The sequence below is a fragment of the Carassius auratus genome, chromosome 6 (assembly GCF_003368295.1).
Source record: "Carassius auratus strain Wakin chromosome 6, ASM336829v1, whole genome shotgun sequence".
In the NCBI taxonomy this organism is placed as follows: Eukaryota; Metazoa; Chordata; class Actinopteri; order Cypriniformes; family Cyprinidae; genus Carassius; species Carassius auratus.
The window spans coordinates 18,483,916-18,510,548 of record NC_039248.1 but is presented as its reverse complement, the minus strand read 5'-3'; the positions used below and the strand labels follow the sequence as shown (position 1 = coordinate 18,510,548).

General features: G+C 38.8%; 1 pseudogene; it reads left to right on the top strand.

Moving 5' to 3' along the window:
* Positions 1–293: 293 nt before the first annotated feature.
* On the top strand, positions 294–26,583 carry LOC113099344 (protein FAM69A-like; annotated as a pseudogene).
* The last annotated feature ends 50 nt before the right edge of the window (positions 26,584–26,633 follow it).

The window sequence follows — 26,633 nt, the reverse complement described above, 5'->3', positions numbered from 1 at the left end:
ATAATTTCTTATTAAACAAAATATTAATAGGAGAACAAAACTAAAAATGTATGATTTGACTATATATATTATTATTTTTTTTTAAGGCAATTTATACTTGTTACTTTAAATTTTAATAGATTTAATTTTAATAGCGTGTGCAAACCCTAATAGTAAGTTATAGGCCTGTTCCGTTTAGTGTATGTGTTTATTCATTGTGAAATGTTTAGAAAGGCGAGATTTTTGTGGAATAAACAGAGACCTTATTTGGAGAAAAATACTGACCACTAACATAAGTCCACCTGCCTGAACCTTCTTATCCGACACGAACAGAACCAAAGCCCTGTTAACGTGCACAAACTTCCTCAGAGTTAATCGGGTTTGTCGTAAATCGTGAGTGTGGTGCGCGTGCTCTTTCTCATCAGTGGATGTGAGCGCAGATGTTGGTCGTCGCGCGCGAGGTGCGGCGTCTGAGGAGCCTCACTACTCTTCATCATCCTCTCTCCCCATGGCGAGAAAGACCTTGGCTTGGTAAAGGACATTGTTTGCTGTAATTTGTGTTTTGTCATTCTTTAAATAGCTTTCGCCGTGCACTGATGATGTATTTGTGGTAGGTTAGTGCTGTGAAATGTGGTGTTTCAATCATGGCACGAGGTCTGACACCGTGGATCTGGCTGAAGCGACCCGTTTATATCCAGGTAAGACGCGAAAACGCATCGCATGCAACTTGTTCATAAGTGTTTCGCTTTAGCCATCTGTGTATTTGGAATCATTTGTGTGTGAGATTTGAATGGACGAGGGGGGAAGCTGTTATCCCGTCTGCACTCTGAAGTTTTTGAAGGCATCATCTCTTCCTTAATAAGCTTTCCTCCGTCTAACTAGCTTTAATACAACGACTGAATGCATCGAGCGGCTCTTTTCAACATTTTTTTTTTACCTATGCATTAGCCTACAAAAAAATACCGAAATGCCATTTTTGCAACTGTATCCGTTGCTTTTCTCCGGTGGATTTCAAGGATGTGATGGATGAACTGATGTTGCTGCGTTTTATCCATCGTCGGGTCAGTTGTTGCTGTAGCAACCGCGCTGCTGTATAACATTTTTATAGTCCTGCTGAAAACATTTCTCTTAGCTTACCTGTCAAGAATGTAATGTAAAATATAAACCATGAATTCCCAAACTCATCGGGGCGCTGTGTTCATGTGCGTCAAAGACTGACGACCTCATTTTACACTTCTATTAATACTGAGCAACGTCAATACAAGCTCATGTATTTAACTCAAGAGAATAACAAACCTATTTGAACTGCTACATTAGTCTACTTGTGGGAGTCTTCAATAAGGCTTCTGCAAAGTTTTGATGTGAAATATTAAACGAATAATTCAAAAGGATATATTTAAATACATAACAGCAGTGAATGTGCGAACTGGTGTAATTGCAGAAGTGTTCCCACAGAGCCCAATATGCCTTTAGGATGTGACGGCTATTCATGCCTTTACTATTTCCACCCTTGACATGTAGAAGGTTTAAGAAATATGCACTAATTGCACATATATTGAATTGACAAAACTTTTTTAAAAAATGTTAAGGTATGCAATGTATGACAATGTTTGTGTTTTTTTGTTTGTTTGTTTTTTACATGTGGGCTACTTATGAAATGTTATAAAATCACATTCACTGGATCATAAAAAACAACCTGTTTATGCTCATATGAATATTTGTTAGCATTTATTGGCAGCAAAGTATAAAGGCTTTTAAACCATGTAGATATGTAGGCTTGAAATATCACAGATTAGCAGGACCTACACACATTATCAGAAGAAATTGAATATGAACTTGACTGGTAATTGCATTTATCACACATTTTTTACACACACACACACACACTTTAATGTATGTATAGATTTATATATATTTATATGTTTTGTTTTTTTGTTTTTTTCCTTTCTCATTCTTTGGTTTCCTCACTCTTCAGTTTGTGAATAGCTGATAGTTCGGGAATAAATACATAAATAAAAGCATTTTTTTTTTTTTTTAAAGGACATTATCCATTCATTTTAACAGACATTTCTGTTTACTCTAAAACACAACACAATGAAGTGCAAATTACAGGTTAAACACCTGTAATATATATATATGGAAAATTCTTTAATATTAATATGGTACATTGTGCCCAATTTTTACAGATTTTATTTTTTCAGTGCATGTTGTCTGTGTAAAATAAACACTTTTTTTTAGCTGAAGAAGTCTCGTGCTACAAGGTGAAACCTGTGGTAAACAGTAATATTTTTCACATCCCTCAAAATAAAGAAAATGGCATCGGTGTTGTGGTGTGAGGCATGAGTGATTCAGACTAGGATGGCAGCATTTTGTGTATTTTCTGAAGACCATAATCTTGCTTGCTTTCAGCAGCTTAGAGACTTCCTCAGCTCTGACTGTCCTCTCACCCAGAGTCTGGCTTACTCTCTGCTGTGTGCTTGCTCAACTGAAAGACTGATGGAGAGAGTGAACGTGAGATATGAGACGTTTTATGAGCAAAATGAATCTAGATAATCACTGCTTTGCCCTGGTCCTTCCACTCTATTTTAGACTGAAGCAATGATGGCTGTTCTTTGTGAATAAGACTTCACTTTCATTTCTTTTATTTATTTTAAATATAGTTCAAATAACAACATCTCTCTTAAATCCTGATGCTCTCTGAGCAGATTTCATTTTTATAGGAGGCGTATTATATTATAAATCTGTTTATCTGCCCAAAGCATCTGCTGTGATACTTTGGCCTCTGGAGCTATACTGTCTTCTCTAAATGGATGAACTCTGAATAGAATGCTTTATTTTATCTACATGAGGCATTCTATTTAGAAGTCATGCGCTCAGAGAATTTATTATAAAAAAACAGCATTATGCTTTCATACATTATATGGAAGGAATTAGAATAGCTTGCCTGATAAAATTCACGAGGTTACTGAGACTAAATGCTTCGGGACACAATAGTAATTGTTTAGGAGGTGTGTTTTTCTGTTCTACATTTTTCTCAGTCAGAGGCATGATTCACATATTTCAGATACAGGGTCCCCACAAGATAACTAAGATGGACTAAGATCCAGATAAATATAATATATGTGAACACAGGTTTATGCTTTGCTTTTGCTTTTTATTAGTGTTCTCAAGTTACAGAAACATTTAGAAGAACGATAATTAAATCGGATAATTAAATATATATATATACATTTTTAAATTATGGGGGGACCATAACATTAAATATTTCAGTGACAGACTGTCTTGATATCATATTGAAGAAAAACGTGATTAAAAATACATTTCTTCAAAATCAAAGTCGTACAAACAACATGCATTGAAAGAACCATAAATCAGGAAATGATGTCAGAGGGCCCAATACCTTCATAACTGTGTAAAAAGCAGATAATTTAACCATATTTGTGGAATTAGTATAAATGTTTTTCAACATGAAAAATATATTTAAAAGCTTTTTAGCTTTTATGACTTATATTATGCCTTTTACTCAATGGTTATAAAACGTTTTTCAAAAACAGATGAAACCATTATAAAGATTTAATTACTAACAATTGTTAATAGATCTGTTCTTTTCCTGGAAAGGCTTTTCATAGACTCAGATGTCTTCTGTGATAAGCTACTATTGTGCAGGTTTTCTTGAGACTGGTTTTAAAACCCTTTTTTTGCAAAGGTTGGGGACTAAATCATTGTGACCACCCAGTCATGAGGAAATGAGGACATTCAGAAAAGACTCCATAGGGAACATTCAGACAGAAAGTCCAGACAAACTTTCAGTTATCAAGGACAAGCGGGAAAGTAATATGAGCAGCCCAATACAAAATGACACAGTTACCCCACTGCAGTGTATTGTAGAGTTCTGGTCTCTGGTCCCGTAGGAAGATACGTTTCTTCACTCAATTCTCACCCTGGATTAGTTTCATGACACTTTTCATATGCAAGTGTATGACAAAGAATCATCTATTTTGGTGTTAATCATAAGAATCCAAATATACAGCATTGCAGTTCCGTGCATCGCAAGCAGTGATTTGGTTTTATCAAGCAACATAAAAGAAATGCTTCAAGATATGTCCATCATGTTATTTGGCTGACTCAGTATGACTCAGTTCTATTATTTTGGATAAAACCGTATGATATCATGATGTGGTATGAGCAGAGGAATGCTAAATCTAGAAATAATTTGATGAAACAAGATCATGGATGCTTTTAAAAAAGGATTTTAGTGCATCAGAAAAGAACTTTAAAATTTCATGGCCTCCAGAGTGCCTATTTACATACAGTATGTGCCTGCTTAGTTTCTGTGTACACTGTTTTTTAGAGTTTATCCTACAGGTATTCACCTGTTTTGTCGTAAACAAGAAACCTTGTCCTCTTTTTGGCCATATTTCAGCACCATTTAGGGTTCTGTAAGTCAGACGACCATTCTCCTCTAATTTGTTCTTTTGGGAATAAAAAAACAGGTCTCCTATTTACTATGAGTGTCAGGTTGGTCCTCTTTGCTTCCAGTCCAACCTAGAGGAACTGTGTCACATGCTAAATGAGGTTATGTTTAAAAATATCAAATATATATTACGAGGACAGCAGGAAGACAGTTTGAGTGCATAATATATTATTGTGGTGAATTATTTTAGGGTATTAAATCAAAAATTATTGATCATTAAGATGATGTACAATGTACAATGTATTTCACCTGAGTCCAATTCTCTAAATCTCTCTGAAAAGTAAGTTAATACTTATCCAATTGCATTTTTCCTTATATTTAAAATATATTTTTTAATTAATTGACATATATAAATATATTACATACACATTAAAAATATTATTCTAATATATATATATATATATATATATATATATATATATATATATATATATATATATATATATATATATATATACAGTATATATATATATATATATATATATATATATATATATATATATATGTCATCTCATGTTTTTTTCTGTCACAGGTCTGCTGTGTTGGGCAGTACAACCACAAGGAAAGACATTCAGGTGCAGAATGACGTTTAATGTCAGAAAAGGAATCATGGGACAGATAACACTTTAAATACAGGGCATAACAAGGGTTAATTACAAGACACTGGTGAATTTAAAGACAAAGCATCTATGGGGAAAAAACTGGGTCACGGGGAGCACATGGGAGAAAACACAACAAAACAGGTCCATATTCCTGATATATCACCCGCTCCCGAAAGATGCGTCCTTGCGCCATAGATACAACAGAAGGACGGGCGGGTTTGGAGCCAGGCAGGACCCAGGCCACAGCCATAATGGCAACCCACATTGGAGCTGACAGAGGGAGAAGCAATGGTGGAGGAAGGGCTGAAGACTCCAGGGGGCCGACCGACAGTGGTGGAGCAGGTGGTGGAGGAGCCTGAGGCAGGACAACAAGGAGAATCCAGAGGGCCAAGGCGGGGCAGTTAACTCAGGCGACCGAGGCGGAGGTGGGGATCCGGAAGTCCTTGGTGGCGCCGGAGTGACAGAGGACTGAGGAGGAGCCGAAGGGAAAGAGGAGCCTTACAGAGCCTGAGAGACGAAGAGACGAGGCGCAGCCAGAGGAGTCCCGAGGTAATGGATGACCGACGACGAACCAAGGCAGAGACAGAGGGACGAGGGATCCCGGTGGAGCCAGTCAACTGTTGGGTCACAGCAGAGAAGAGGCAGCTAGGTGCCAGGGTGGAGCCGCTGGGTCGAAGGGTCGAGGCGGAGTTTGGTACTCAGACGCTGGATGCGGAGGCAAGGTATCCTCCAGCCATGCCAACAATAGAGACTGGCAGTAGCTGGAGGGTGGGTGGGCATTTCTGAGCCTCCTTTCTAGGCCAGACATGGGAACAGGAGAGATACAGGGCTAAGGCGAAGGAGGTCGGAGAGGGAGCAGGTTGGCAAATAAGACCATTTACTCTCTTTCGAGTTCCACAGTCCCAGATCCACAATACGTTCACCCTTTGCCATGGTGCACTTGGAAGAGTTTCTCTCTGCGATCTTACGGTCTTTTCACTCATGGCAGGTGTTGTAGCCGGCTCTAGCACCTGGTCTGTCGTTACTTGCAGCTCCGGCTCCGTGGCGATCCTCAGCTATATCGCTCCGTTTGGCAATAGCTCAACGGTTGTGGCGGGTTTGTGCTCTCTGTCATTGGTGGGCTTTGCTCTGGGTCTGGCTGTGCTCTAGATCAGGGATAGATGCTCTCCAGACATGATGGGGTGGTGGTAATTAGCCCCGATCCAGAACAGTGAGTTCAGCATCATTGTACGACATTGAAACCACAAGCTGGCTAAACTCAACCGCATACTCCCAAGAAAGGCAGGTGCTTACAGACTAGGGAGGTGAACAAAGCGGCGAGGGGATTCATGGGGAAAAAAACACTTTTCTTTTCACACTTTTGCTTTTTTTGTAGGTCCGGTGTTGTCCGGTTCTGTCACAGGTCACAGTCTTTAATGAACCAAAACTGCAGGAAACACAGGGCAGACAGGAGACACACATAGTACCACACGGAGAGAAATTCAGGTACAGAATGACGTTTAACATCAGAAAAGGAAACACGGGACAGACAACACTTTAAATACAGGGCTTAACGAAGGGTAATTACAAGACAAAGGTGAATTCAAAGACATATCAACAAAAGGGAAAAAACTGGGTCACAGGGAGCACATGGGAGAAAACACAACAAAACATTTCTGACAATTTCAAGCATGTTTGATAATTATTAGGATTTAAAATGTATTTAATCTGATCCCTGTGTGGAAACACTATGTGAAAAAAAAAAAACAGTAGAAACATTCGTGACGTAGGTTTTTCCATCTCGTAAAAGAGCAGCTGCTTTGAAACGACAGCTTGTGATACAGTGAACAAAATATTTCTATGTCTAGATTATTTGTTGCTTTTGGAGTCACACATCACTGCGCAGTGGAACAAGGAGCAACTGATCGTCATTGCACATTAATCATGTGGGGTTTTTTTTCATGTGAATTCGTGTTGAACTATACTTTTACCACCCTTCCTGAGTCCCAGCGTTAGGTTGATGTAAACATTTTGGACCATTGCAGTGTTGAGTCAGTGTGTAGATGAATGTGTCCCGTGGGGCAACAGGAGTGAGAGAAACGGGATGGGGTTCCTGATTGCTGGTTGTTCTCACAGAGATGAGTCAAATTAGACCTGCAGTGCCTGTGTGACGTCTGCTTCCATCAGAACGCTGCCTCTTGGGAGCAGAGAAACAGAGGGAGGAAGAGAGAGAAACAGAGCAGGAACTAACACTATCTCACATCACACCCAGAATGCACCAGAGAAGCCTTTTCTTGTTCTTCATACCATATATTTCCTTTAGAGAGAGAATTTTCATGTAAATGTTTTCTCTACATTTCAGGTCATTAAAAAGCCTTTTTGTTTTTGAGTTCATGCATGACAGCAGCCATCTTTCTCTCACTCTCGGTCTGTCTTTGTCACTTTTCCCTGCTCTTTTTGGTGCTTTCTCCATCTACCCGTCATTCATTGGTCTGAAGGGGAGGGGGGCATTAGGGAGAAGGCAGCAAGAAATCGCTTTATGATCATGAATTATGGATGAGTCGAGAGCAAGCTATGAAAACAAGTGTCAGTGCAAAAATTCTCCCCCACTTGATCCGCTTCTTCCGTCCTATCATCTCGCACAAGCCACTGAGGGGCTTGAGGATTAAAAGCAACAGACATGCCCTTATTATAAATGGAACATTTTTGCAGAGTACCTGAAATCATAGGCTTTTGGAGAGTAAAGAGTAATGCTTGAAGCTGTTTGCTATAGGAGGTTGATAACATTGTAAGCTTCTGAGGACCTATCAAGTGTTGGCCCCTCTGTGGTTCATCTCCTACAGAATAGAGACACTGCTGTCAAACCAAACAAGCTGTCAAACCCTTAGGGGAGACAGCGTAATATTTTACGTTCACATTTACATTTCAGCCTTTGGCAGATTAATCTTCAGTCATATTCCAGAAACAAAATGGTTTATTGCTTATTCAGATGATTCAAGAAAACAAGTGATAGCGGATCCATTTACTTCAGTTTTGTGATACGTTTTGGTAAATGGTTTAAAGGGGCCCTTCAGATATCATACATTTATCTTGATCTTGCAGAACTCAAAACGTCTCATCCCGCTAGAAATAGACCATCTATTGAATCTAAACTACAAGAATGGCATGTAACTTTAAAAAATTAGCTAGATAAATATATTATGACATATAACTGTCCACATTTGCATGTCAGTGGTGACTTTTTGGTATTCAGAAACCTGACCTGCCCAGTCACAGAGAACCAGGGTAAATTGTATTTTTTCATTTTTTTTTTGGTAACACTTTAGTTTAGGGACCAATTCTTACTATTATCTAGTTACTTATTAGAATTCATGAAAATTGGTTCCCAAACTAAACTTTTTTTTTTTAATATTATTGACTTTTTTACTAATTTTGCAAATATCAATTATTTTATTTAATAACGATGCATTAAATTGACCTAAATCACATTAGAATGATTTCTGAAGGATTGTGTTACCCTGAAGACTCAAGTAATGGCTGCTGAAAATTCAGCTTTGTCATGGCAAGAATAAATTACATTTAAAATATGCTAAAATAGAAAATATATATTTTTTATTGTAATAATATTTCACAAAAAAACTGAATTTTTGATCAAATAAATGCAGCTTCAATGAGCATTAGAGACCTATTAGAAACTATTTTTATTTTTTTAATCAGACCCAAACTTTTTAACAGTACTGTCTATTATATAGAAATAATAGCAAAAAAATATATTTCGAGTGCTCTGATTGTCTGTAGCATTTGCTCCTTTGTCTTCTCTGACTAAATTGTAATGGTCCCATAGGATGTAAAAAAGTAATATTAAGAGAACACAGCAAAGCCAAAAAAAAAAAAAAAAGATTTTGATATGTATAAACTGATATATATATATATATATATATATATATATATATATATATATATATATATATATATATATATATATATATATATATATATTTTTTTTTTTTTTTTTTTAAACACATTTAAAAAAAACTGCATCCCTTTACAGTTTGTTTAGCATTTCAGTACTTTTGTCCTGTCACAATGTGATGCACGCCTTGCAAAGGACTGTTTTTGACTGATAGTGCAACTATATCGGACAGCAAAATCCCCCCCAAAAACCTGACTAACATTCTAAGACCCTGATTCACTTATTCTCATGCTGGTCAGCAGTGGGTTGAATGTAGCTTTGAGAATAGCAGTGGTTCTTTGAAGATGTAGACTTACCCTGCATGTCTGTAGAACAGTTCTGATTAAAACGTTAGATGAAAGCCTTTGAGGGTCATTGGGATACCACTGTCTCTGCCCACCTTTTCCACAGCCACTGGTCTTCACTCACTCAGCCACTAATGAAAAGCAGACACAAAGCCTCAATCAATAACCTCTCATTACCTACTTCTGTTTGGCTCTCCCTTTGGTGATGGCTGATGTTGGCCTTAGGATGAACATGCCACATTAGCTGAGTTGAAATGAATGTCTCTCTGCATTGACTGAAAAGGTCAGGTGTGGGGTTGCTTTGTTTGCGAAGTGCTGCACTTGTAATGGAGCAGGGATACATTTGTTACAAGAGGATCGATCTGGAATACAATGCATTTTGGCAATGAGCATTACAGCATGTCTCAGTGAGCCAAACGATTGGAGTACTTACTGGTTTAAACAGACTTTTGTGCATACACGCTTGAGTGCATATCGAGGTGAAGACAGACTCATGGGAGGGCAGCAAAGAAACAGACAGTAAGCTTTTAGTTGTACATTTAAAGTTGAAGTTTGTATTTTCTGAATGAGTTCAAACAGCTGATTATAATCATCACAATAATCCACAAGCAATCCACAATACTAAATGAACATCTTGAGAAGTGAAAAGATGCATGTTTGTAAGAAACAAATCCACCATTATAGAGTTTAACTTTAAATACACATTTATACAAATTCTAAATTAAAAAGACATTTCTTGATTGTTTTTTTTTATTGTTTTTTTTTTTTTTTAATCAAAAATTGATATTCAGAAACTGTTATAAAAATGGAATATTGAGAATGAAATTATTGAAGCAAGACAAAAAAGTTGCAAAGTAGAAATGGAAAGTATCAACAAATATTTGCTTCTATATCGTGATGTACATCCGGGTAAAAAATATTATCAGAAAATAATATATATATATATATATATATATATATATATATATATATATATATATATATATATATATATATATATATATATATATATATATATATATATATATATATATTGTTTGTTGATTAGATGACAGATCTGAATTCAAGCCTGCAGTCAGTTGTAAGGAAGGGCAATACTAAATGATTGAAGATGTTCAGCATAAATCACTAGAGAAAAGTCGGCTGTTTCACCCTGTCAGATTGAGACATGACATTATGATTAAACATGCATTTAAAAAAATAGATATGAAAAATGTTACATGTATACTGAGTTAGTTGGTGTAATCTTATATATATAAAAAAAATCTACTTTGCTAACTGCTTCTCAAAATCTTGGTATGAGCAACAAAGTCATGTGTTGACATTAAATTTGTGGTGCAAAAAAAAAAAAAAAAAGGAAAAGATATAGAGAGATTGTCTGCAGACCCTCATGACTGTATGTCAAGATTAGATTAGTCAGTCTTTAAAAAAAAACTGATAAACTATTAATGACATGAAAAAATTTGCTCTGTTTCTAAAATTTCACATGATGCAAATATACAAAAATGTAATAATATTTATTCATTGATTCATAATCTTGTAAAGATGCTTTTTATTGTAAAGATTAAATGTAAAAAAATTCAAAATATATTTTTTATGTGTTCAAGATGGTTACACAACATTAATCAATAAATTGTAACAAAACATCAATACAAAAAGTGCATTTATAGAATAGATATTTCCTTTTTTTTATTTGGACACTCTTATTTACCATTTACCCATTTCAGTGACGATGTACTAACACATCATCAATTAGCGACCTAATTAAGGCTCTTAGTGTACCTCAAAGTGCCGATAGACAGGACCATGTTCTTAAAGCCAATACTTATAATAACAGAGCTCTCCAAAGTATTAAATGGAAGTTGTAATGAAGTGCATTGGTCCTAACGTGGCTCTCATCCTCCACACATGCATAATAAAATGTTTGCGCCTCTATGCCGTATCTACTCCCCCATAAAAGGCTGAGCCACAGACTCATGTTGTGCAGAGCCTTATGTGGACTTTTCTCTCCGTCTTGTGATTGAAATTCCACACAGTCTTCAGTTCGCCTGAGAGCTGAGAGTGATGTGGGGGTCGCTGCTGAATTTTTCACACCGTCTCTGCCACATCGCCTGTGAGTTCACAGCAGCAGAGCATCCAAATACTGTTTGACACATACAGACATGTGTCCACTGACCAGCATGATCTCAGTCTACTAAACTACAAGAGCTTTCTGACACAGCGATCCTCTGTTAATTCAAAGTGCTGCCATGGAAACACTTCCTGTCACAAGGGGGAGACCCATCATCCCGAGTGGCAAACTAAAAAGCTATATATCAAACTCCCTCTGTTTGATATATGAGCTACTGCTTGATACGCAAGAAGCAGAACGTTATTTGTGTTGTCTCGCTGAAAAAAAAAAATACAAATAACCGTTTAACTTGATTTCGGGTACATTTTACCAAGTTTTTCCAGGGCATAATGGGTAAATCTTGTTTTTCATAGCAACAAGGTTATGTATTCCTGGAAGATAAGACTTGATCGGATTAACTGTTTTAATTATGTTTGTGGACTGACTGATTTGATCATCTCTGCTCTCGTTATCTTTGGGAAGTCTTTGTCAGGCTTTCTTAGCTCTTTTCTCATTATACAAGATGTGAGTGTATTCGCAGTTTACAGCAGTATGTGAGAACATAATGAGCATGTGAGAAGATCAGAAATATGCATAGCGCTAACTGGAGACATTAAACGAATTACCTGCAGCTGCAGCTGAGTTTTGTGAATCGTGCTGAAGAGAAATGGGTCATTCTGAGGAAGTGGTGCCTTTTGAGGCTGAATTTATTTTTTGGAAATTGATATTGGGGTACTACCATGTAGAGGTGTGGCTTACTGTTGCTTTTTTTTCTCTCAATGGAAGATTCTTAAAGGTTTACTTCACCCCAAAATGAAAATGCTGTCATCAATTACTCATCCTCAAGACGTTCTAAACCTGCATGATTTTTGTTCTTCGGCATTTAGCGTAATTATTTTTGAGTGATCTATCCCTTTAAATAACTGATGCTTCAACCTTGAGAAATATTAATAATTATTTATTATTTTATTACTAATCAATACAGATATCCATTCAGTAATAATGAAATAATATAGAAAATTTGAGAAGTTGTATTATATTTTAATTGGAAATATGTATATAATATATTGTATTTTTATGTGTTTCACACACACACACACACACATAGTAGATACATATTTCCATATATATGTATGTATATATATATATATATATATATATATATATATATATATATATATATCCATCTATCTATATATACATATATATATATATTAAGTATAATACTAAGTAATAAGTAATACTGTTACGTAGATTAAAGATTCTTTATTTGAAATCAAATTATAAGAATTGTAAAGCTTTTAAATCGTTTTAAACTTTTAAGCCAACAGACATCAGCCAAATAAGAAGAAGAGGATGGCAGTGGGAGGAATTCAGTGATGAGAGACTGTGAAAGCAGGAAACTGATTTAGGTTTGATGAATGAACCTCTTCTCCCAAACCTTGACTTTGGGGTTGGGGAAGACTGGCTGCCTACAAAACTGAGCATTCTGTCAGGCGATTGCCATGGTGACAGCTCCTCTGGGCCTTGCAAGGTATGAAAGGCTGTACAGGACGCTGACCTGCCACAACTCTCTAATGCCTGTCATCCTGGCTTAGTGAGGCAGTGAGTTTGAGATGGTGGTGAGGGGGGAGAGACCCTGAAGGGCATGAGATTTAAAGAGTAGAGTAAGATGGATTCTCAGATGGAAATGGCAGAATTGCATCTCGCTGAGTGCCTGAAGCGAAGAGGGAGTGATGGCCTGTCATTAAGGGGAGCCACTGAAGAAAGAGACAGTGTAAGAGAGAGAGGTATCAGATTAAATTAGAGGCAGACTAACGGATAAGACCAATGATAGGGGGACTAAGGACCTCATTTCAAAATGAGTAGTAAAAAAAAAAAACACAGATAATCTCAGTTCTGCGGGCTGTAGCCACACTAGACTCTCTGGACCTGACCAAAATTTCAATTGGAAGCTAGAGGGGCAGTTCAGAGATTGAGGTTTGGTCCAGCCAGTCGGGACTTGAAATCAATCTACTTTATATTATTGGCATTTTGGTTATTGGTTTAGATCAGCTCGGGGTAGGATATTGGTGTTTGTACGTCTCCAGGCTCTGAAAATAACTGGATTTACCTGATCAAAATAGAGGGCAGATTAAATCTTACTCAGGCTTGTACCATGAAATTGGAGGCTGATTAAAAGAGGCTTACTGTTAGTTAGAAATTTGGATGTTCTCTGAGATAAAATGTCAGTGCAAGAGAGAAACTGGAGAGCTCGTATACTGTGCCATAAGCAATATTGACTGAAAAGAAAAGGAAAGTCCATCACTGTCAAACTCATGTCTCATCATCACTAAAAGAGAGAATAAGAGGCTCCATGAGGTCTGTTATTTGTCGGCTAAGCTCTTGCAGTATGCATAATTGGCAACTATTACTGATATGGTATGAGATCATTCACTCTAGAGCAATTAAAGATTGCAGGGCAAATGGGAGCATCATTAACCATCATCAACTGTGTGCCTCTATTATATATAATCACTACAATCTCACTCTCGCTCTCTGTAAAAAGTATAAATAAATACATATATGTTGTGTGTATATATTATTTGATAGCTTTGCATGTGGGCTATTTTACACTATAATATAATCAATGATTATATAAACATCTTAACAGAATTTATGAAAAAAAAATCAATAAATATACTTAGAACAGAAAATATGATTAGATCAAGCTGATCTGACACAAACAGTGTGCTATTTTTATTTATTTATGTCAGTCAGCTAAGTTATTAGCTAATGCAATTCTTGGCCATTTTGAAATGATGATTTATTGGTCTAATACAATTTTGCAATTCAGTGTTTACACACAAAGTACCTCACCAGCACAGTGATATATAGATTTAAGTGAAGTAAGCAAACATGGTTCCACTTTATATTAGGTAGCCTTAACTATGTACTGTATGTACTACTTACATTTAAATGAATGAGTTGATATAATGCACTTATTGGGTGCATAAATGTTTTACAATGCTCTTATATGAAATAATACCTGTATGTAATTACATCTGTAATCATAAATTTAATTACAATGTTGACCCATCCCTTACACTTTAAAGGAGTCATATGACATTATTGCTAAAAAGAACATTATTTTGTGTATTTGTAATGCAATTTTTTTGCCGTTTTTGCCGTTCAAGGTTCAAAAAGCACATTATTTTCCACAGAATGTTCTTTTCCCCGCCTTGCTGAAACGCGTAAAATTTTACAAAGCTCATCATTCTGAAAAGCGAGGTGTATGCTGACTGGCCAGCTATCCAGTGTGATGTGATTGGCCGAAATCCTCAAGCGTGTGACGTAAATGTTATGCCCCTTACAATACTGTGTTGCCGTATCCCTGCATGGCAAGACAAAAACAATAAAACCCATTATAAACTAGCCATTTCTTGCATGATTATAATGACTTATAATGTCTTTTTACACATTGTGTTGCATATTGCGCTGCTTAAAAATAAAACCAATCAATAATTGAGTTTTAATCATCAGTGGCAAATTCTTTAAATATGACAACGTATTTCCAGAAGTGCCAGACTGTCCTTGCAAAGTTGGAATTGCACCACTTTATAGAAACTGACACTGGCATTATGGAATATTTGGGTTGAACTGTTCTGGGACAGTGTTGTACATACAACCTTACCACCGATTTCTAGTTGTGTCCTCTTTTGGAAGGTCAAACAAAGTAGTTGCAGCTGCAACAGCGAGAATGAAAGTTACCCCTTGTTTCTTGCGTGAACATTTGGGCGGCATTATGCAAATCTTCCCACATCCTGACGAAGACATGTAGGGGTGTGTAAGAACGAGCTGTTTTAGGTAGGCATAGTTGACTCTTAACTTTTATAAAGAATATCTCTTTGGATTTGAGATTTTAGTCTTTGCAACTTTACAGATCTTCTTTATGCACCAAAAGCTTTTAACTCTCCAAAGAGAAAGGAAACATATAAATCTAATCATAAGACCCCTGTACCCCCTTGGGTAGCACTTTATATTACTGTATGTGTACTTACATATCCTTACTGTATACCTACCAAAGAAAGTACTGTAATACAAGGTAACTACATGGGATAGGGTTAGGTTTAGGGGTAGGTTCAGGGTTAGTACCTAGTTATTACCTAGTTATTGTAATTACTATAATAAGTATGTAGTATGTACATGAGGAACAGGACAGTAAAATAAAGTGCTACCATGTTTTGCAATACAATATAAACACAATAAGTACATTTGACTTATTTTTTATATAAGTACATAGTAGTTAATGCCTGCTCATATAAAGTGGGTCTGCAAACACATTTAGCAATGTTGACCTCATTCGCACTCAAGCACAGAATAAATAATAAATGATTTCGTTGAAACAGAAGATAAAAGTTATATGTACAGATCACCAGGAGAACATCTGAACTTGAGACTGAACCTAAAAACTCGTACAGTATATTAATATCTATACCATCATGTGACCTCTCTCTACTTAATGATTGTACTGTGCTGGTTAGGTCTATCATACACACAATGGTTAAACACTAGCTACATTAATAAAGAGATATATGGCTGCAATTGCTGCGATTAATAATTTAGCATTTCTTATAAATTTTGCAAGCAGTATGGCTGTTTGCACTGAACCGAGCAAAGTTCAGCAAACTGTTCCTCTGAGGTTTGCTTTGCACTGAGAAACTGTGTTTTCCAGTTCCAACTAAATAACAGTCATAGTCACTATATTTTACATCACCTCATGGCCTTCATTATTCGGCTTTAATGTGGGAATTGCACTTTCTTATTTATCTGATTTAAAATCCATGGTAATCCAGTCATATTACTGTAGCTCTATTTTTCAGTTCTGTTAGTGGAGATGTTCTTTTCATCTGTCATATTAGCACGACACATTGCCGTCTTCTTCCTTAGTTGTTTGTTTTTGCTCTTGTTGACCTGGGTGAAGGTGTTTGCATGATGATCAACTTAAACTCTGAATACAGGTGATAAAGTGCTCGGCAAACAACTGCTATACACAAAGTGCTTCCTAAAACACAAAACAATAGACACCAGATCTACAGTGTTTCTCATGGAGCTACTGCAGGCTATCAGGCTCAGCTACAAGGCCCATTCCTCCTCCTCATCACAGGAGGAGAAGTTCTATCAGCTCCGATTTGGCAGACGAGGAAAAGTGAGACTACAGAGGGATTTCAGTGTTGCTGAAATTAGCTGTCAGTGTGCTACCCCGCTCACGCAAATGTTTGCTTGTAGTTTCAGGCGAGCTTTGACTCCAGGACCTCATTTGGAATCTCTTTCTAAGTCCTGACGGTACATCTCTTTTAAAATTTGCAATTATTTTGAAGATGAAGCTGTAACATGCATTAGACGGCTTTGATTCTAATGTCCAGAGGAAGTTCTGCCAACAGGAAAAAAATTAATACAAAAATGACTGTAAAAGACTCAACCACTGAAGCAAAATGGTCAGGATTTAAAAAAAAAAAAAAAAAAAAAAAAAATATATATATATATATATATATATATATATATATATATATATATATATATATATATATTTATTTATTTATATTATTTTGCATCATAAGTTTGTGATAAATTGTTGTGTTTTAAAAATCAGAAGAAAATTATATTTCAAATTCTGAGGGGGCTATTTATAGTGGATCACATCCTGTGTGGCTGTCAAGATGATAGTTTCCTACTGTTCTGGGCTTTAAAAGGTCACACATAAATAAAAGATGATAGAATTTTCCTGGGTTTAGTACCTGATAGGTTAAATCTATTAAATAAATGATATTGTTCAGTTACGCAAGTAATCAATGCATACAGTTTAGCATTGTGCTGAAATAGAAAGCTATGATTAATACAAAAAATTCTTACAGAAACTGTACTGAACATGTGGAACTTAAAACTAGATTTTTGAAACGTCTTTTCACTAAGCTATGTTGCTTTCATCTGGTTTTTAGCAGTCCTGCCCCTTATTGCCACCATCGCAGAAGAACCTCCAGCAAACTGTATCGGCACATAATCAGCACACATTAGCATCTTCAAATTTGTCTACACTCTTAAAAAAAATAAAGGTGCTTAAAAGGTTCTTCACAGCAAAACCATAGAGGAACCATTTTTGGTTCCATAAAGAACCATTCAGTCAAAGGTTCTTTAAAGAACCATCTCTTATGTTAATGGTTCTTTATGGAACCATTTAGACAAAAAGGTTATTCTTTGGCATTGTGAAGCACCTTTATTTTAAAGAGTGTAGTACTAAAATCAAACCTTCACTGCATAGTCTGTAACTGTCAAAGTTTTCAGCATCTATTATAAATCGTTTAATAATGAAAAATTATACCAATATGAATATCAACAAAACCTTTTTAGGTTTTTCAGTTAATATTTGGAGATATTTTGTAAAAGGAAAGCATTTGTCTGCATGGTTACATTGTCTCTTTGTTTGTGCACAGGCCCGGTTCTCCTACCTACACATGAAGTACCTGTTTTTTTCCTGGTTGGCTGTTTTCGTGGGAAGCTGGGTAGTGTATGTGGAATACTCTTCATACACAGAGTTGTGCCGTGGACATGAGTGCAAGAACTCTATTGTGAGTTTTAAGTTCTTAGCTAGATGTTAAGTAATTGTTGAACAAAATAGCACAACATTTTAATGCTGAGTCGATGCTGTGTATATATATATATTTGATTTTTAAAGAGGAAACAAAATTACTGGGTGCACCTCTACAGCTGTTGAATCCTCTTTGCACACATTATTTACTAAAGGGAGACATCTAGAGGAGAGTGATTACGAAAGAGAAACTGGCTAAAGAAATGGATCAGGCAATCTTTGGGGAGTACTGTGTTGTGGAATAAAAAGGGATAATGCAGCGTATATTCGGATGTATGTGTTTCTTCATGTCTTCCAGTGCGATAAATACCAGAAGGGGGTGATCGATGGTTCAGCCTGCAGCAGCTTGTGTGAGAAGGACACTCTTTATTTGGGAAAGTGTCTATCTGCCAAACCCGGCAATCAGGTCAGACACAGCAGATTGTTGTTGCTTCTTAATATAACACTGTAATACTTGTTTGATCTTTTAAAAAATGTTGTCTACTGAACCATGCTTTTGATTATCTGGGTCTGCACATACATTTATTTGCATGCACAGTATCATGAGAGTAAGGATGAATAAAATACATCCGCTCTCTCTTTCTTGCTACTTTCTTTGTTTAGGTATATTCTGGCAGTTGGGGGGATATGGAAGGAATCATAAAGTGCCAGATGGAGGAGGACCCTCATTACGATTTGGGTACAGAACTGGAGCCCCGAAAAGAATACGCCTCATTTAACAGGCCAACCAAAGGGACATCAATGGAGAAGTTCAAAGAGATGGTTTTCAACCATCTAAAGGTCTCAAATCCCATGCTGTACTGAAATACAATATTGCTTTAATGTTATATGCTTTTAAAAACGGTGCTTTTAACATTTACATTAATATTTAGTAATTTTTCAGATGCTTTTATCCAAAGCGACTTACAATTAGGGAATACATAAAGCGATTATTCTTAACAGTCATCAGACACAGGACGTGCTCGTAAAACCAAGTTTCAGGCATTGTTCAACTTCCAAATAAGTACAAACTAGAAAGGGAAGGAATAAATACAGAGAAAGACAAATATTATTATTATAAATTTTTTAATAAATTTAGGATGAAGTCAAGTAGTGTTGAAAGTGATGAGTTTTCATTTGTCGGTTGAAAATTGTCAGGGATTCAGCACTCCGGATGGAGTGGGATGATCATTTCACCAGCCAGGAATAGTGAACGAGAATGTTCTGGAAAGTAATTTTGAGCCTCTATGATGGTACCACGAGGCGTCGCTCACTTGTAGATCTCAGAAATCTGGAGGGGATGTAATTTCATAATAGTAAGTTGAAGTAGGTGGGTGCTGAGCCTGTGGTTGTTCTATGCAAGCATCAATGTTTTAAACTTAATGCTGTCACGGGCCGGGCTAGAACTCGGATCTCTGGTGTGGTGGTTGAGAGATCTGCCACTAGGCCACAGAGGCTGAGGTGTTGGACCCAATTGAAATACTCAAGGCAGTACTCCAAGCAATATTGGTTTATTGAAAAAAAAGGACATTGGAAGCCAAAAAAATCCAACAAAAGTTCTTCTCAGACAGAGGAATTAATAACAAGAGAGATAATGGGAAAACAAAACCACAAGGGAAAATAAAAACTCCACGAGGGGAGAAAACAAAACTAGAGCATGTGAACAATCAAATAACTAGGAACGCCTTACTTGAGGTAGCATGGGAAAACTTGGAAGGACTTGAAAATACAGAGCTGGTAGCATGCAGCCTGGACTCAAAAACCAAGTGTCAAACAAGGGAAAGACTCAGCTAAAATACTCTAAGGGAAACAAGGCACAGGTGACCTGGATAACGCTAACAAGAGTAGCCAAAGAAGAACAAAGACAGAAGGGAACACAGGAGACCTCTAGAGGCACGGAGACAAACTACAGGAGGTCAAATGCTGACAGGACCCCCTCCTCTAGGAACGGCTCCTGACGTTCCTTCCAGAACACCCGGGCCTCCGGGTGTGAAACTCCCGGATCAAACTTGGGTCAAGGATGTCTCTGGCTGGAACCCAGGAGCGCTCCTCTGGCCCGTAGCCCTCCCAGTCCACCAGATATTGTAATGAGTTCTGGACCCTCCGGGAGTCCAGTATCCGGCGCACTGTGTAGGCTGGCTGGCCGTTGATGATCCTGGGAGGTGGAGGGGGCCTGTGCGGGGGAGCAAACGGAGAAGACAAGACAGGTTTTAGTAAAGAGACATGAAACGTGGGGTTAATTCTAAGGGAACGAGGGAGAAATAAACGATAAGAAACAGGGTTAACTTTCCTTGCTATGCGAAAAGGCCCGATGTATTTCTGGGAGAGTTTCTTGGATTCGACCCGGAGGGGCAGGTGCTTAGTAGATAGCCAAACTCTTTGACCAGCTCGAAAGTTGGGGGCTGTCCGACGGCGACGATTAGCCTGAACTTGGTATCTCTGGGAAGTTCGAAGGAGGGTACGTCTGGCCTTCCTCCACGTAAGCCGACAGCGTTGGACAAAGCGTTGGGCCGAGGGAACACCAACTTGCGCCTCTTCCTCTGGGAATAATGGAGGGGTATATCCAAACTGGCATTCAAAGGGGGATAGTCCAGTAGCTGAGGACTGGAGGGTGTTGTGGGCATATTCAGCCCAAATAATATAGGTGGCCCAAGACGTGGGATTGTTAGCCGCCATACACCGTAGGGTGGTCTCCAGGTCCTGATTAATACGTTCTGTCTGGCCATTAGACTCCGGATGGAACCCAGACGATAGGCTGGCCGTTGCCCCAATCAGCCTGCAGAAGGCTCCCCAGAACCGGGCCGAGAACTGGGGACCTCGGTCAGAGACAATGTCCAGGGGAATACCGAATATGCGGAAGACATGGTTCATGAGGAGCTCCGCAGTCTCCTTGGCTGAAGGCAGCTTGGGCAGGGGAATGAACCGGGCCGCTTTGGAGAACCGGTCTACAACCACCAGGATGACTGTATTGCCCTTGGATGGCGGAAGCCCGGTAACAAAGTCCAGAGAGAGATGGGACCATGGCCTGCGGGGAATAGGTAAGGGATGGAGCAGCCCCTGAGGTCGCTGATGTGCAGACTTTCCTTGGTTGCATACGGAGCAGGCCTCCACATAGACTTTAACGTCCTTCTTGATGGATGGCCACCAAAACCGCCTCTGGAGAAAGTCAAGGGTGCGGGCACTTCCAGGATGGCAAGTCAAGGGAGACTCATGAGCCCACTGCAAGACCCGGGATCGGGCCACTTGAGGAACGAACAGGCATCCAGGGGGACCACCACCTGGATCAGGCTCATGGGCAAGGGCCTCTCGCACCGTTCTTTCCAGTTCCCACTGAAGGGGCGCGACGATACTAGACCTCGGAATTATTGGAGTCAAATTCTTCTCTTGGGTGTCAGGGGAGTAGGCTCGAGACAGGGCATCTGGCTTGATGTTCTTGGTGCCAGGTCTGTAAGATAGGAGAAACTGGAATCGATTAAAAAACAGTGACCACCTAGCTTGCCGAGGATTCAACCGCTTAGCCTGCTGGAGATACTCCAGGTTTTTGTGGTCCGTGAGAACCTGGAAAGGGTGCTGGGCCCCCTCGAGCCAGTGGCGCCACTCCTCCAAGGCCAGTTTAACTGCGAGCAACTCACGATCCCCCACGTGGTAGTTGCGCTCGGCATCCGAGAGGCGACGAGACATGAAGGCGCAAGGGTGTAACTTTCCATCTGTACCTCTCTGCGACAGGATGGCCCCAACCCCCACCTCTGAGGCATCCACCTCCACCACAAAAGGTCTGTCTGGGTCAGGGATCAGAAGAATAGGAGCGGAAGTAAAACGGCGCTTGAGATCTTCGAAGGCCCCCGCTGCCTCCGGGCCCCACTGAACCTTGGTACCTCCTCCCTTAGTAAGTGCTGTCAAGGGGGCAACAACAGAGCTGAAATTCTTAATGAACTTCCGGTAGAAATTTGCAAAGCCAATGAAACGTTGTACCTCCTTCACCTTAGTAGGTATGGGCCAGTTGTGGATCGCCTCTACCTTCTTAGGGTCCATCTCCAGGTGGCCAGGAGTGACAATGAATCCGAGAAACTGAGCCTGGGTAACATGAAATTCACACTTCTCTGGCTTAACGTAGAGGTGATTATCAAGGAGTCTCTGGAGAACCCTGCTTACATGCCCCTCATGCTCCTCCAGTGACTTTGAGAAAATGAGAATATCGTCAAGGTATACAAAGACGAATTGATTAAGAAGATCCCGGAGGACATCATTAATTAGTGCTTGGAATACTGCGGGGGCATTGGTGAGTCCGAACGGCATTACGAGATATTCGTAGTGGCCTGTGGGGGTGTTGAAGGCAGTCTTCCATTCGTCTCCCTGCCGGATCCGCACAAGATGGTAAGCATTGCGGAGATCCAGTTTAGTGAAAACAGAGGCTCCTTGAAGCAGTTCAAAGGCAGTGGCCATGAGCGGTAGGGGGTATCGATTTCGAATCGTGATCTTGTTGAGGCCCCGGTAATCAATACAAGGCCTAAGACCCCCGTCTTTCTTCTGAACAAAGAAGAAACCTGCCCCAGCTGGGGATGTTGAGGCACGGATGATACCGGCTGCCAAGGACTCCTTAATGTAGAGCATGTTGAGCAATCACTGCCAATAGGTCCTTGGAACTGAGTGTTTCTGGGTCCATGAGTGACTTGGTTTTTCTGTCACGGGCCGGGCTAGAACTCGGATCTCTGGTGTGGTGGTTGAGAGATCTGCCACTAGGCCACAGAGGCTGAGGTGTTGGACCCAATTGAAATACTCAAGGCAGTACTCCAAGCAATATTGGTTTATTGAAAAAAAAGGACATTGGAAGCCAAAAAAATCCAACAAAAGTTCTTCTCAGACAGAGGAATTAATAACAAGAGAGATAATGGGAAAACAAAACCACAAGGGAAAATAAAAACTCCACGAGGGGAGAAAACAAAACTAGAGCATGTGAACAATCAAATAACTAGGAACGCCTTACTTGAGGTAGCATGGGAAAACTTGGAAGGACTTGAAAATACAGAGCTGGTAGCATGCAGCCTGGACTCAAAAACCAAGTGTCAAACAAGGGAAAGACTCAGCTAAAATACTCTAAGGGAAACAAGGCACAGGTGACCTGGATAACGCTAACAAGAGTAGCCAAAGAAGAACAAAGACAGAAGGGAACACAGGAGACCTCTAGAGGCACGGAGACAAACTACAGGAGGTCAAATGCTGACAAATGCGAGCCGCAACCGGTAGCCAGTGCAAGGAGATGGAGAGGTGTAACATGGGCTCTTTTGGGCTTGTTGAAGACCAGTCATGCTGCTGCATTCTGAATCATTTGTAGAGGTTTGATTGTACTTGATGGAAGTCCAGCCAGAAGAGCATTGCAGTAGTCCAGCCTAGAAATGAAAAGGGCCTGGACAATAAATTGTGCAGCATGCTCTGTTAGAAAGGGCCTGATCTTTCTGGTGTTGTCCAATTCAAACCTGCAAGATCGAGCAATCTTTGGAATGTGGTCTTTGAAGGTCAGCTGGTCATCAAAGATTACACCAAGATTTCTGACCGAAGTTGATGGGGTAATTGAACATAGCTGGATGTTGAAATCAAACTGTAGAGTCGGAATGCCAGGGATAACAAGAAGCACAGTCTTTGCCTGGTTGAGCTGTAGGCTAATTTCTTTCATCCATGCCAAGATGTCCGCCAAGCAGCCTGAGATCCGTGCTGCTACTGTTGGATCATCTGGTTGGAAGGAGAGATAGAGCTTTGTGTCATCAGCATAGCAATGGTATGCTGAGAAGACATGTATGATGGGTCCCAGTGATGTAGTGTTTAAGAAGAAGAGGAGGGGGACCAAGAACGGACCCCTGAGGAATGCCAGTGACCAGCTGATGTGCTTTGGATACTTCCCGTCCACCAAGCCACCCTGAAATACATACTAGTTAGATAGGATTCAAACAGTGAAGTTGAATCCCTGTGATGCTCAGTGATGAGAGGGCAGCAGGAGGATCAGATGATTGACATTGTCAAAAGCTGTAGATAGATCCAGCAGAATAAGACCTGAGTTTGCTCAGACCAGCTCCTGGCAGATTTTGTTATAACTTTGTAATTTTAATAATCTATTAGGCTGCAGGAATGTTTAAACATATTCTGTGGCATATTGCAAATCTTTGGGGCTGTGATGATCATGCAAATGTATTCTATTAAATATAATTATTAAATCATCTGCTTTTCCTATGCTGAAATATTCTCTGTTTGTGGGGGGCTACAGGTGGGCTAGCACATTTTTGTCTAGTAAATATTTGTTTGAGACATTAATATTATAAATAATAATAATAATAATAATATAAAATAAAAACATTAGTAGTATTAAATAAAATATTTGAATTTTTAATCATTTTAATTAAAAAATGTTAAAACATCTGCACTTGTGTATGTATGTGAGCTGAAGGTCTGAAGTTGTTGAAAATAATTTGTTTAGTTTTAACCCTTTTTTAACCTTTAAATTTATGTAAAACATGCATTATCTATTCTCCATGAACTAGGCATGAAGAAAGTTATTTTCATAGACTGGAAGAACTTGTATATACTAAGACATATCTTCAACTATTATTAATTCATTACAATGGCACCTTTTCCCCTTGCAGGCAAAAGCAGGAGACCAAGCCAACTTAGCAGATTTGGTGACCCTTGTACTTGGAGTTGCAGACAGCAACAGGGATGGACAGATCTCCCTGTCAGAAGCACATTCAGCTTGGGCTTTATTGCAGCTGAATGATTTCCTGCTCTCCATAGTGCTACAGGAGCGAGAGCACACTCCCAGACTGCTGGGCTTCTGTGGGGACTTGTATGTGATGGAGAAGGTGCCTTACGTACCACTCTATGGCATCAGCCTTCCATGGATGGTAGAGCTGTGGATGCCAGCTAGTCTGCGACGGAGTATCGACCAGTGGGCTGCCCCATCATGGCCTCGCAAGGCTAAGATAGCCATTGGTCTGTTTGAGCTCGTTGAAGATCTCTTCCACGGCACATTTGGAAGTTTCCTCATGTGCGATGTAAGTGCTACAGGGTTTGGTTACACAGAGCGCCATGATATAAAGGTGGTAGATGCAAGGCGTATTGTTCCCGAAGTTGCTTTCCAGAAAGTGATGCGTGAAAAGAGGTGTGAAGAGGACAGTGACTGTATGTATGGACGGGACTGCCTCACTTCCTGTGACCTCACAAAGCACCGCTGCACTACGGAGGTCACACAGCCTAATCTGGCAAAAGTGTGTAGCACACTGAAGGACTATCTTCTGTATGGTGCACCATCAGACATTAAAGATGAACTGGACAAACAGTTGTATGCCTGCATTGCTCTCAAAGGTGCAAGCGAACAGATGGAAATGGAACATTCCTTGATTCTCAACAACCTCAAAACTCTACTTTGGAAGAAGATATCTCACACGAAGGACTCATAATGATATATAGAACTAAGTTATTGTTCTTATACAGAACAAATGAGATATGAACAAGAGACTGGTATCAGAGCATCCATGATTTGCCTAATGTAATTATATATTTTTATTTCTGGCCTCCATTTGCAGAGTACTGTCAATATAGCCTTTGTGGCACCTTGTTTTGTTACATTACCCAATCTTGACTCGGTCCCAAATTATAAAAGCTTAGGCTGCAGAGAGATACTGCCTCTGCTAATGCATGTCCTCCACTGCCAAAAGAAAGCGCCAAATTTTAATTCTTCCTGCGGATTCTTGTTCGGGAAACTGAGACAATCAGGCTGTCTAGTCCAGAGGTTTTCGAACTGAGACAGATGACCTGTTTTTGACGCATTTTTTTAAAACAAAATTTATTTTATGGCAGTCTAAAGTTAACAAATTTAGAAATATTTAACAATTAATCATATATATATATTTGATTTGTAATTAATTTTTTATGATTTCTAAAGATTGGTCAGAAATGATCAATTTTATTTTACTCACAGTCCAGGTTTGAAAAAAAAGTTCTGAACCTAATACAAAGTAAATACTGTAAATAATATTTGTATAAGTTGCTTTTGCTTTAGTACAGCGATAACATTTCCTTATACATGAAAATATACATCACTTTGACAGGGAAAATTTAGGAATCACTTGGCAACAGAAATGATGAAAACCCCTGCTCTAGTCTGCAGATGATATACAATCCAGATTTCAGAACACTTCAATCTTTTCAGTTGAACTACAAAGGATCTGAAAATTATTTGCATGAATTATATTCAGACTGAACGTGGTTACTCAATACAATAGGTTAGAACAATTATGTTGTCAATTTTGTCAGTCAAACTACCACAACCATGTTCTAAAGAGATGACCTGTTCATGAAAGTTTAAATGCTAATTTTGATAGGCCATTTTCAGTTATTGTTATGCAAGTGCTTCGTTTTTACATTTAATCTTTGTTTTGAATGCATTGGTATATACACTTGTACCCTTAAGTTAGGACTCAGGGCCCTTTTAAAAATGTAAAAGTGTATTTTGAACCTCAAGTCCGGCTGTTTTTGGTTTATTCACTCATTCAGAGAAGAGGGTTGACTGAAGTATTGTGGACAAAAAGAAAAGATTATGTCATCGTTTTAATTCTGTAAATTCTAATGGTTTCTCCTAAA